Genomic DNA, 13,606 nt, shown 5'->3' with positions numbered 1-13,606 from the left:
GTTGGTTTTGGCCAACGTTCCCATAGTGGAGGACGGGGTGAGGGAAAACTGGGAAACACTGAGAAACAAAGCTATTCATTTCCTGGGTCAGAAAACGGGATTAACACGAGATATGTTACATTCATTTAAAATGGCAAAGCGAGTAAGGTGGCTTGCCCCAAATAATAAGTCCTTTGTTGGGGATTGCTTAGTTTTATCATTTGCCTCCCCACCCTTAGTCAAAGAAATCTTGGATCGGGACGGGGATAATAGAAGGCGGACGGCGGGCATAAATGTGCTCCCACTTGGTTTTTCGCTTAACTACATTTTCTAAAGTAAACGATTGGTCCAGAATGCTCTGCAAATGCCCGTGCGATAATATATCAGACCAATCTACTCTGCATGTAATATGTTTTGGTAAATTTTATTCAACAGAAAGGACAAGATGGATCAAACCATTTAAAAAAAAACAAGGTTCATGGCATCAATGTCGCCCGGCTCTATTGTTTCTACAATCCTTAAATGATACATACTGTGTTGGAATAATGACAGGTTTTTTAAAAAGTATCTTGAGGAAAAGGAAAAGTTTAATTAGCTCTTAAAACTTTTATGAACCTATTTACTGTTCTCATCTGTAATTCATTGGAATGTTTGACTTAACAAATGAATTGTCGCTTTTATGATTTTATATTTTGTGAAATCGAATAAAGCTTTTCTACTACTACTACTACACTGCCACCTATAAACCTATAAGTCACTCCTTGGCAGGCCTTATCAATACTGAAGGCAGAGTGCTTGGTTTTGTGTGAGAGGGTGCCCAAGTATGAGCTGAGCCACTCTGCAGCTTTCGGAATCTATTCTCTGATGCTGTTCTGTGATGCAGCCAGACCATATACTCTTAAGTGCATTATAACCTCGCGATAAATGCTAACTTTGGAATGGCTGTATGGAAACATGTGTTTGGTGTCAAACACTTTGGAATCCTACACCCCACCAGTCCTGGCGGCGGGGGTAGAATTCCACCCTTCTAGAGGGAGAAGACATGTACACACTTATCTAACCGGTAATAGTTTAAAAGAACCCCAGCATCACAAAATGGATGCTGCAGCCACAGACACGGGCCTGACCTCCTGCTGCTGGACCAAACTCCAGCAGGGAAGGACTGGGCAATAGGTTTCCTGTCACAGGGAGGTGTAACCACCTCCCAGGTAGGCTTTAGTGTATTGGGGCTGGGTGGGTGCATTTATAGAATGCTTTTCAGACAGTGCTGCGGACACACTTGGTGTCCCTGTGCATAGCCAAGTTCAAACCGGTTGCAGGGGCACTCAGCCCCTGCTCTGGCGCGAAACTGGACAAGGGGAAAGGGGTGTAACCACCCCCTCCCTGGGTCCTCCAGTAGTTGGGACCCTAGAGTAAGTCCAACCACTAAACTTAGAATAAGTATAGGAACCCAGTCCTTAATACTTTGGATTATACCTGGACGAAACTCTACAACATATATCCTGGAACTTTGACATTCTATTTCGACTAGAAGACAGAAGGATCTCCCTTGTGGTCAAGGAGTGACTTCCCTGTTCAAACCGGCACCAAAGAAGCATCTTCCAAGGCTCCCGCCGGATCCCGACAGATTTGCAACACAGGACACAGACTTCCAGACTTCCCCGAGGCCGACATGAGATCCCAGCAAAGCTGAGACCCGCAGCCCTCACAAGTGACTTGAAATCGGAACTTCTGGACACTATGCACATTTGCTAGTGCATCAACTTACCAAGCTTTCCCGAAGTTGTGCATTGGGCTAATTATAGTCCCTGGGCCGTTGACTGGTGGGTCCCCATGAAGGTAACTCTTTTGTTTCTTGGGCTTCCCTGATTGCTCCAGATGTGCCCTGACTCCCCTCCAAAATGTGAGTCCCTCAGACCTTTCTGGTCTGCACCAACGCCAATTTATTTGCTTTCTACATGGGTTGCTGTTGCCAAGGCTTGTTGGGTCCAATCCAGATACCGACACCACAGCACTCGACATCCCTCATGGCACTGCTCAAATCCAGCTCCTTATTGTTGTTGAGGCATCCTGGTCCTCATTGCTGAAGAGTCAAGCTTCACCTTGTGTACCTGTAATCACCGGACATCGGTGGGCGTCTGCTCATCGCCTTCCTGGTCACTGGCTAGTAACCCAGACTCTGTCCTCTCTGCTTTCAGGTTCTTCATCTCTCTGATCCACTCTTGGATCCATCCGGACACTTTCTACTTGGTCGCTGCAGCTCTTTTCCGCAGCTCACCATAGAAAACGACGACGAAACCTGACACAAAAAGACACCTATGCACCCGGCTTCCACGGGTGATGTAACTCGAGTACTCCGGTGCTCCCTTGGGTATTGACTCTAGAGCTGCCTAGTTCTAAATGGGTTTGCTCCAAGTCCACTTCTAAGTGTCCCTAATCTTTAAAATTCTAACCTCAACTATCTCCATAGAAGTCAATGGTGATTCTCGGCTGTGTTTAGACACTGCACGTGTGCCCCGTGGGTCATCTCTGTCACTTCCTTGGGTGGTTCCTGGTTGCCCCAGCGGTTTTACAGGCCCTAGGCCTTGTCTCTATGTCTATTGTAGTTCTTATACTACTTTCTTAGTATATGGTTTATTACGCCCCTAGGGCTAATCATATATTGTGCTAATTTACTGTGTGCTAAATATGTTTACCAAATGTACTTTCACCTCTAGCCTCATAAAGAGACTAGGGGGATGTGTTTAGAATAAATACATATATGTTATATATATACCTAGCGTGGTTCTCCTTTCAATTGGTCATTCATGAGATTATAGACTGGCAAAACAAGCTGCTTTACATACCTTCAAGACTTAGCCTGAAGGTTGCTCTCCACAGCTACCACTAGGATAGCTTTCTATATAGATTATCTTTAAACCTACCATCAATAAGGGTCGTTTGGACTGGTGCAAGGTGCCCACTAGAATAGTGGACAGCATATGCCAGGCCAACTTCTCACAGTTTCACTTCCAGTGGATCTGCTTGTTGGCTCTAGTTGCATCTTAGTGTACCAGACAGTTTCACCAGCAAGGAGGAATAGACGCTGAGAGCAGAGGACAGCTGGTCAGCCACCACTAAGTGCACTGAGAAACACCTACTGGAACCCCTCTTGGACTAGGTGCAGTAAGAAGCCGGGGGCCCGAGTCTCTCAACCCCCAGCGACAGGACAAGAAAGAACTCTTAACCCCACAGGGCTGCTACCATCTCTGGTTGTCTTTGTACACCGCTTTGCCCTTGTTTTATTCTCTGCTGCTAATCTGCTCTCCTTTCTGTTTCTGCGATGCTGCTCCTGAATGCAAGAGGAGAAGTGGGAGGCAATCGGGGCCAACAAGTGGGGACAATGCAGTTCGCTTGCAAGCTGCACCCGGTCCTGTTCTGGCCGCTTCTGCTGGCTACCGGGTCTCTCACTTAGCAGCCACCTACTAATGGTGGCTGCGCTTGTGCTTGGCTTCCCAACCTGCTGGTCCCGCGACCCGTCTAATTAGCCTGACGGCTGCTCTACTGTGGCTGATGCTGCATCTCTGGATTTCAGGGGGCTTAGTCCTCCTGACTACCGTTTACTCCTCTGCACGGGTCCCCAGGCAGGAATTCGTTAAGAGTTGAGGCAGCAGGACGAGAAAGAGCAATAGGGCCTTATGGCCATCAGGGTTTGAAGAGGGGCTGGGCAGAGCCAAGAGGGTCAAGTGGGATTCAAGAGGGGGCCGCAACTAAGCGAAAGTAAGTACTTGACCACGGCTCTCCCCTCAGCTTAGCTCACCCCTCTCTCTTCTCCTCACCTCCAGATGACATTGATGCTCCGTGTTCTTTGCCGGCACAAGGGCTCTTGGCTCATATCACTTCAGCTGCAACTGCAATTGCTGCTGCAAGAGGCTGCAAAAGGCCGTGAGCAACCGTGGCACACACCGCCTGGTTCTTGAAGGAGCAGCACCAGCAGTGGGAGCGCCCAATACAGCCCTCAGAGGAGTGGCAGAGGAGTTACGGTTACGGCTACGGCTACAATGAGGCAAATCCAGCAATGTCACTTCCAAACGGCCGTTCCACTCTCCAACACCGCAGCCTCACTCGCTTGCTGACAAGAATGCACATGACCGCAGGGAGGAGTCCAACAGACAGTTAGTTCCAGGCTCCTGAGAGAGAAGCTCTATCACTGGCCAAACCATTATTTAAAAAAATTATCATGTTTAAGACAGTTCCAGTCATACTTACTCTATGGGATGCCTGTTCACCAGTACTGTCTTTTAACTTTTTTAGGCTGGGTCTGTTTCATCAGTTGTTAAATCCAGAGGAAAAATGGTTTAAGTATACCGATTCTCCATTTTGTTCCTGTAATTTGTCTTTTAAAAGTGATATTTTGCACATCGTGATGATATGTCCTATGTTTGAACATCTCCATCGCAAATTTTCAAATCCACTTCTTTTAATTGGTTCCTTTGATTGGGACAGGGCAACTTTTTTGTTTTACAACTTCTAAATTCGCAATTAATATATTTTAAAGTATCAATGTTTCATATGAGGGTTTCATAAAGTGGTACGATAGGGGACAATACCACTTGTATTGTATGCCATATGAATCTATTCATATACTTATTTTTACTGTGATGGATTCTCTTATGTACTTGTATGATTGTATCGCAAAATCGAATATAAGTCTCCTATCATTATATTAGGACGAGCAGCTAGGTGAAATGTATCAGTATAATGACATCCATTTATGTTTTATTGCTTGAAAATTATATTATTTCAATCATTGCAGGGCTCATTAGTACCCCACCTATTTTAGTGAATATTTTTGACCTCCCCATACTAGACAATAAAATAGATAACACAGGTAACATTGGCGACCCCTAATGAGCCCACTTCCTAGAACTTTTTTCTGAGGTTTTTGTCCCTTCGGCTTTCGTCTTAGTATTGTTTTAGCATTTTCACAATCAATGTATTATTAATGTAATTGTTTTATATATTACACTGCTATGACCTGTAATTCGTATCTATTGTGCTTTTATGTATTTATATTGCTTTTGTCCTGTGCACTTTTATGGTTTCTTGAAACGAAATAAAGTTGGTTGAAGAAGAAGACCTCTTAGAACAAACTGTGTGCCATTGTATCTTCTCTAGTCTGAGGGGCTGCATACACCCTTTGAAATAAAAGTTAGACAGTCCAAGTAAATGTATAAATGACCTTCACTAAAGATCAAAATGACTTTGCATTACACTCCTGGTGACCAAACAGAGAGGAGCCCTTGAAATGTACCATGTTGGAAATCAATAATGTGTTTGCATTATTGAATACTATTTGTGGTTGCGGTGTGAACTTAAAAAATATTTTTGCAAATTAAATAGTCTACAGTTACTGGGGTGTGAATTGTATTTGCTGGAAAAGCAAGAGAGACAGGCCTTGGTGGATTCGCTATTGGAACCATTACTTCTTGAATCTGCCAATTTTCATTTGCACAGAAATATACTTTTATGAGCCTTGAGACTAGAAGATTAATGTTGAGGTCCAAAGTGATTCAGTTTCTGCCTGGTCTGAGCTCTTACAGTTCAAAGGACAGGGTGTTACGATTCCCTTATGGGCCTTCTTTTGAAAGCCTCCACTTAGAATAAAAAATTGAAAGCCAGCTACAAACCAAAAACAAATGACCACATTTTGGTGTAAACCCTACTGGCCATGCACATTTGAGGCTGTTCCCCTGATGAGTCTTCTGAGCCTTCACTGCAGGTGATCATTCTCCTCATTAACATCTGTGAACCTAAATGTGTTCCTAAATCTGCTTTCAGTCACCCATCTTATGTGCTGCAGCTACTGCCTCTAAGTCACCTCGGTGTCTCTTCTAAGCAACCCCTCCCCCTATTAGGCACATCTGCACTCCCTTGGTTCACAATGTGCAGGGCTGCAAGAGGGACATTGAAAAATCCCTTATCCACTAATGCTAATACTGAAACAGGTGTAGTGGCACCTAGGTCCAGGGTTTAGGGGAACATCCAAATTATGACTGTATTTTACTGTCTAAATGCAAACAAGGGGCTAATTTCCTTTCAATTGTGTCCATCTAAACATTCTCAATCTCAGTGTGTCCTCTGACTGGAGGCTGTATCTGGTTGACTTTGGATCAGGATATATTGGTGAAGCACTTGCAGAATCAGGCAGATACCCAGAGGACCTGTGGGATGAAGAGGGAGAACTAAGGGGTGAAGAGGTTACACAGGCGAGGAGGACAAGGGTACAAGAATCTCACAAAGGACCAGAAAAAGGGCCAGTACAACTGAATGGAGGAGGAGGCGAATGGCCAGGTCCACCAGTAGGGTTAGGAACTGGATGTCCAAAAGAAGGAAGAGAAAGCAATATCAGTAGGGCCATGAAAAAGACCTGGAGGATCAGGCACCAAAGACCAAGTCTGCTAGAATGACTGAGGCCACAAGGACATGAGGACCAGCATGCCCAAGACAAAGGGAAGGATCAGTAAAACCAGGAGGAGAATTAGAATGAGGAATACCAGAACCAGGAGGCCAAAGAGGAGGAGAATGATTGGCAAGTGGAAAACGAGGGGCATCAGGAGGACTAGGACACAAGAACAAGAAGGAAGAAGACGGCCAGATCCACAATGAGGACTTAGACCACTACAAAGACCACACACAGGATGAGGAGAAGGAAGATGGCCATGAGGATGACTAGAGGAGTTGAAGGGGGTCCAGGACCACTAAGAAGTTTATGAACTCCAGGACCACCAGAAGGATTTGGGTCACTTGACCAACAGGGGGCCAATACCTTGTCCAAGTACTAGGGAAACCAAGAGGATCAAGATCAGGAGGACTGGGAAAAGGACTTCCATGAGGACTAGGAGAATAAGGAGGAAAATCAGGAGGAGCAGGAACAGAAAAAGGAGGAGAATTAGGAAGAGAAGGAGAAAGAGGAGGCCAGGAGGAACAGAACAGCAGTCACCGCCATGATCACCATGAGGGTCAACATCAGGACCGCTAGGAGGAATGGCACTAGAGGATCCAGAGGACTAGGAAGAGGATGACCAAGACTAGCTGGACCATAAGCACAAGGACAAGCAAGATCATGAGGACCAGCAGGACTGGGAACAGAAGGATGAAAAGTTCCAAGAACACCAGGGCAAGATCACCAGAAGAACAACAAGGAGGGACACAGCAAGAAGCACCATGGTAAAGATAATATTTACCAACAGGACAAGGGTCTCAGGAGGATGAGGGCCACTTATGACCAATTATCAATACCCAGAAGATCAAGACCAAGAATATGTGGATGAAGACCAGAAGTATGAGTTTGAGGAAAACTACGAGGTGGGGCAGGGTAAAGAAGATTAAGAAGATAATCAGGAGGAAGAGATCTAGAAAAAAGGATAGCTTGAAAACCAACATGAAATTAGGAGAACTAGGAAAAGGAAGAGCTGGTAAACCAGGAGCATGAAGAGGAAAACCTGCTGGTGGAAGACCAGGATGAGGAGAATGACCAGGAGGAGCAGAGGGACCAGGGCAGCCGAGAAGACTAGGAGCACTAGGGTTACCAGGTCCACCAAGAGAATCGGTGGACCATGACCTGGAGGACCAGGATACAAGCAACAAGAGAATCGTGAGAACAAGCATTAGGAGGACTAGGGATGGGTGTAGCAAATGCAGAATAAGGATTTGAAAAAGGAAAAGGAGAGCAACAAAACTAGTTAGTACCATCAAGACCAGCAGGAGGATGAGGAACAAGAAGACCATGACTGGGGGGAGGGACTAAAATGGCCAAGAGGATCTAGACAAGAGTGCCATAAGAAGCAGGCATAGCAGACAACCCAGAGAACTAGAATCACCAAGAGAACTAGGACAACCAAAACGAGGGCCTTCAGCAACTGTGGTTAGGAATACAGGGCCCACAATGACAAGAAGTGATTCTAGGCTACATGCGTTAGGGCATGCCCCAGTTAAATGCAAAAGAAACAATTGATGGACAGAATTCTGGACAATCCAAACATTCACCCACAGTCACAAAGACCTGGGTTAAATCCATCATTCTTTTGTTCACCACACCACCACAGTTTGGACCCAGCCATATGCAATTCAGTCTTAGACCTGTTCCTTGTGGGAACAGTCCAGCCTGAGCTACCAAGCCAGGTCCTCCCTGGACTGGAAGCAAGCATCCTAGGACCAGTTTCAGGGCATCACCCTTCATCAGCCAGGCTAGCTTGAATCCAGTGGTGAATTGAGCACGGCGCCCACGTCTGGGCATACCCTTCCCACTTAGGGCGACATTTGCAAAGGAACAATTGATGAGCGGGCTGCTGGGCAATGGAAACCTTCAAGCCCAGTTACAGGGATCTGGGTTAAATCCATCATTCTATTGCTCACCACACCACCCCAGTGTGGACCCAGCCTTAAGCAAATCAGTCTTCACCCTGTTCCTTATGGTAACCATCCAGCCTGAACTGCAAAGCCTTTCTTCCCATGGACTAGAAACAAGCATCCTGGGACCCGTTTCAGGACATCACCCTTCATCAGCCAGGCTAGCTTTAATCCAGTGGTGTAATGAGCACCAGACCCACGTCTGGGCATAACCTTCCCACTTGGGGTGACATATGCAAAGGAGCAATTGATGGACGGAATGCTGGACAATGCAAACAGTAACCCCAAGTCACAAAGATCTGGGTTAAATCCATCATTCCTTTGCTCACCACACCACCTCAATTTGGACCCAGCCATATGCAAATCAGTCTTGACCAAGTTCCTTGAGGGAACAGTCCAACACGAACTGCCAAGCCAGGTCTTCCCTGGACCAGAAACAAGCATCCTGGGACCGGTTTCAGGGCATCTCCCTTCATCCTCCAGGCTAGCTTGAATCCAGTGGTGTAGTGCACATGGGACCCACATCTGGGCATACCGGTACTACTCAGGACGACATATGCAAAAGGAACAATTGATGGATAGAATGGTGGACAATGCATACATTCACCCCAAGTCACAACAATCTGTGTCAAATCCATCATTCTTTTGCTAACAAACTACCCCAGTTTGGACCCATCCATATGCAAATCAGTCTTGACCCAGTTCCTTGTGGGAACTTCCAGCCCAAACTGCCATGCCAGGTCCTCCATGGACTGGAAACAATCATCCTGGGACTGGTTTCAGAGCATCACCCTGCATCAGCCAGGCTAGCTTGAATCCAGTGGAGTAGTGAGCATGGGACCCACCCACTTAGGGCGACATATGTAAAGGAACAATTGATGGACGAAATGCTGGACAATGCAAACATTCACCCCCTGTCACAAGGATTTGGGTTAAATCTATCATTCTTTTGCTCACCGCACCACCCCAGTTGCGACACAGCCATATGCAAATCAGTCTTGACCCTGTTCCTTGTGAGAACCATCCAGCTCAAACTGCCAAGCCAGGTCCTCCGTGGACCGGAAACAAGCATCCTGGGACCGGTTTCAGGGCATCACCCTTCATCAGCCAAGCTAGCTTGAATCCAGTGGTGTAGTGAGTTAGGGACCAACGTCTGGGCATACCCTTACAACTTGGGGTGACATACGCAAAGGAAACCCAGATCTCTTGACTGGGGGAGAATGTTTGAATCATTCAGCATTCCGTCCATCATTTGTTGCAGTTACACTTATTGCCCTAAGTGGGATGAGTATGCGCCAGACGTGGGCCCCTTGCTCAGTGTGCCACTGGATTCAAGCTAGCCTGGCTGATGAAGGGTGAAATAAAACCGGTCCCAGGATGCTTGTTTCCTGTCCAGGGAGACCTGGCTTGGCAGTTCGTTCTGGACTGTTCCCATGAGGCACAAGGTCAAGGCTGATTGCATATGGGTGGGTCCAAACTGGGGTGCAGCAGTGGGCAAAAGAACAATGGATTTAACCCAGATCTCTTGACTTGGGGAGTATGTTTGAATCATTCAGCATTCCGTCCATCATTTGTTGCAGTTACACTTTTCACCCTAAGTGGGAAGGACATTCACAGACATGGGTCCCTTGCTCACTGTGCCACTGTATTGAAGCTATCCTGGCTGATAAAGGGTGACATAACCTGAAACCGGTCCCAGGATGCTTGTTTCTGGTCCAGGGAGGACCTGGTTTGGCGATTTTCTCTGGACTGTTCCCATGAGACACAGTGTCAAGACTGATTTGCATAAGGCTGCGTCCAAACTCTGGTGGCATAGTGGGCAAAAGAATGATGGATTTAAACCATATCTCTTGACTGGGGGCGAATGTTTGAATCATTCAGCATTCCATCCATCATTTATTACAGTTACACCAGTTAAATGCTGCATGTGTCCTCTTGTGGTTCCTTGAAGGTCTATAATCCAAAATCTGACTCCATTAGGTAACCTCTACAGAAATCCCTATGGACATTAGAGATCTTGATTGCTGACAGGCATTAATTATAAAAGGGTACTCCTGTGTGAGGCACTGTGAGTCAAAAAAACAGAGCCATCAATGAAGAAACAATTAGACATATTAATGGTCACCTTTCAAAAAATACTTGTGGTCATGTGTATTTAGAATTAGTACATAAGAGAGCTTGTTCACACACAAACTCACTCTAGCATTCATACAGAATGTATAATTTGATGTTTGTCATTTACCATTGACCCTCACCATGTCCTCAATTTTGCCCTTTGGCCTCATCTCAATTGACTTATCTCCTTGCAGACCCTTGAGTTATGCATGAAGGCAGCTGTTACCAAGAGTTGCAGAGCACTGAAGGAAACTGTGCCAACCGTGCTTACGGCTCTGCATCACCTGGTAAGTATATACATGAGGACATGCAAAGTATTTCAGCAGGAGACAACTGACATTTCCTAACAAAGAGGGTCCTGCATTAATCCAATTTATAGTAAGAGTATTTTTAGAGGGGAACATTTGGGAACTCGCTTGTATAAAATATTAAATGATCACCCATAAAGAGCCTACATGAACCAATTTGCTTCAAGGATGCAAAGAAAGAATACAATGCAAATACCTCTGTCAGATCTTTGAGCGTTGAGAGGTCATCAGCAGGAACCACCCATAAGTCTACCTCTCAGCAACTCTGGCTCTGATAATAGGTAGCAACAGAGTGGCCTGACAAGGGAAGGGACACAGGGAGGTACACCAAGGATGGAGACATGAAAAAGAAAAGATTTGCCCAATAACAATGGTTTACAAACAAATATATAATCACTAACAATGATTATCTCTGAGGGTCAATTGTCCATCTAGGCTTTACTATATAACATATACTTATATAGATAATGATAAATAGTATATATCATATACATCTGATTAATGTCATCGATCAAAGTAAATTCATTATTTATCCAGCTGGGATTCCTAAAGTCAATATGTACAGAAACTACCCTACAAATAAGTTCAAACAATCCAAATGCATAATTCAAAATCAAGTTAAAGCCATTCGCTTTGCTATACAATAGCATTAGCAAAGCTAATGCCTTTAACTTAATCAAAAGCAAGACCTATGCATTTTCAATGCTTGTTTTTTTATTCCTGCTATGAGTACTTTCCAAGAGACTGGGAGCATACTACATTTACTCAGATCCTGCTTAATATCGTTTACTAATGCTAACCATTTATCAGGGACCATCTTTGGCAGTGATGGGGTGATGCAAAGTCTTTAATATTTAGTGTAATAGAAGTTATTTTTAAATCCCTTCACTTCTGTTTGTGCAGGCATCAGTGCAAGTGTTTTAGATATATTTATATTTAGACAAAACCATGCTATCCCATAAACAGTCTACTTGTTCCGAGAGTCGTGTATCAAGTCTTGGAAAACCATCCCTTTACAGGTTCCTCTTTGAATGGTCTTCTGTTTGCTCCTCTCTGCAAGAATTAATATATTCAGATGGTATGTGGTATCTTGGCAAACACAAGGAGATCTTTGCCACAATGTCCTGAGGTCTAGCTTTGTCATAGAGCTCTTTCTCCCCCTTTGTGGTCTCTTTCAACCCCTATAGGGAAGTCTAAAGAGCTGTTCAAGCACTCCACCACATATTCTCCTTCTTCTCCCTTTCCTTTTCCATATTACAGCCTCTTAGATTGCCTGTCTGGACCTATTTTATAGGTCTTCACATCTATTAATTAATTATATGTGCTCGGTCTCCGGAGTAACTATCGACGTGGTGGCAGCCTGGCTCATGTTACATGAAAATTGCTCTTCAAAGCCATGCCTCCAGCCTGGTAATATAGATTCTACCATCTAGTGCAGTGGTTCTTAACCTGGATTCTGCAACACCTACTCAGGCTGCCCAAATTAGAAAATCAAATCAAATAGCAAATAAATTAAGCAAACCTAGCTAAACATCGAAAATGTATTAATGTTCTATAAATTAGTAGGAATTTGCAACTGGGAGTCTACAAATTAAGTTGGTACTGTTAGCACGGTTCGAGGGAGCAGCACAAGAACAGCAACTAGAATCCAGTTGGACAAATGGTGGCCTCAACTGGTGCACTGCTAGACACGAAAAACACCAGCAGTAGGAACAAAAAAGAAAGTGATTTGCAACAGTCTAGCATATTGTTTTGAATCTGAGAAATAAAAACACATTTTGAAAAGTTCCAACCTTCCAATTAAAATGTCAACTTTTTCATAGTTTTTTATTTGTGAGTGAAAGAATTGCATATGTTGTGTATTTTGTTTGATGTACACTTGTTTCTTTATTTTCCTGTATTGTTTAGATGTTTGAATCGAAGCAATTGTGCAAAGGTAGGGTCCAGCTTCTAGTAGTGATTCAGTCGGTGTCTGTTTACAGATGTCAAAAGTTTAAACACCACTTAATTGTAGTGGCAATTCCGCCTCACTTCAACATATGAAATGTTCCTAACCCCTTCCTACTAGTGTCATGCTTATCACCCACTTAAAGTTGTTCAGTATTTTCATGTGTCACGCTGTGTCTTCCCGGTAGCAAGCCTCAATGTGCAGGTGTTCCGCTACTAGCAGTTGTCATCATGCATCAAGCCGTCTCCCTTACGCCATGTCAAAGTCCTCATGCCCTAGTCTCTCTTCCTCCACCCATAACAATACATATAACCCTCATACACTGCCTGTCATTCTTCATAACCCACCTTGTCGCACACCATACCCGGATGGTGTCAGGCTTCAATCGGGGTAGAGCGCATCTGAGCTGGGTTTTGCTTCTAACATCTGAAGTCACAGGTCTCGCCTTTTCAGACGAATAGCCAAGGCTATTGTGAAATATCCTTCAGGCTTAAAGAGCATCTTCATGCGTCCCAGACATACCAACTTTCAATGCATGTACCTGTCTTGTCATTCTCTATATCTCCTATTGTGTCACAATCCTTGTCCCCGTCTCGGACTTTAACCTGCAAGCAGCATACCTACAAGCCAAGTTGTCAAAATTCCATGATGTCAAACTCCTAGAATCAAGTTCCCTGCAATGAACCTCGAACCACGAGTATCATAGGGTTTTACCAATTGTCTCTAGAAGGAAATGCCACTGTTCAGTGGAGTCGCTCTATCCATTACTGTTTCGGTTTCATCCAATCACCTACAAGATGCTGCTTTAGGTTTCACACGTGTTCAAAGATGACTTACAAAGATGTCGTGCTCATGTCAAAACATA

This window comes from Lissotriton vulgaris, unplaced genomic scaffold (genome assembly GCF_964263255.1).
Source record: "Lissotriton vulgaris unplaced genomic scaffold, aLisVul1.2 SCAFFOLD_1381, whole genome shotgun sequence".
Taxonomy (NCBI): Eukaryota; Metazoa; Chordata; class Amphibia; order Caudata; family Salamandridae; genus Lissotriton; species Lissotriton vulgaris.
Note: the sequence above shows the minus strand (reverse complement) of the source record.